Source organism: Egretta garzetta, unplaced genomic scaffold (genome assembly GCF_000687185.1).
Source record: "Egretta garzetta isolate BGI_Z169 unplaced genomic scaffold, ASM68718v1 scaffold497, whole genome shotgun sequence".
Lineage (NCBI taxonomy): Eukaryota > Metazoa > Chordata > Aves > Pelecaniformes > Ardeidae > Egretta > Egretta garzetta.
In genome coordinates this window covers 315,475-315,887 of record NW_009260349.1, presented here as the reverse complement: position 1 = coordinate 315,887, position 413 = coordinate 315,475, and positions in this window count along the sequence as shown.

Sequence of the window (413 nt, the reverse complement as noted above, 5' to 3'; positions counted from 1 at the left end):
GCTCCGTCACCACCCGCCCTTCCCCTGCCCCCTCTCTTCCCACCACCCAGCTGCCACTGCAGCAAGAAAGAGCTCTGGTTAATCAGTGCTCAAGCCTGTTAATTTGTTTGCCAGGCGGCGAGGAGAGGAGGGACCCAGGACCGCGAATCTCCATCCATCTCCCTGCCCGCAGGGGAGTTTGTTGCTCACTGGACCAAGGCGGGGACAGGGTGGCAGTAAGGGGTGCCAGCAAGTGCCCAGATCCGGAATGGTTTGGGGACCCCTGGCCATGGTGGGATGCATGAGGTGCTGCAATGCTTCAGCCCCCCAGGGCTTTTTTTGTGCTGCCCTCCCGTCCTGCAGCCACCCCCTCCCCTGTTTGCACAAGGGCAGGGTCCAGCCACAGCCACAGAGCCGTGATCAGAACCGGAGCG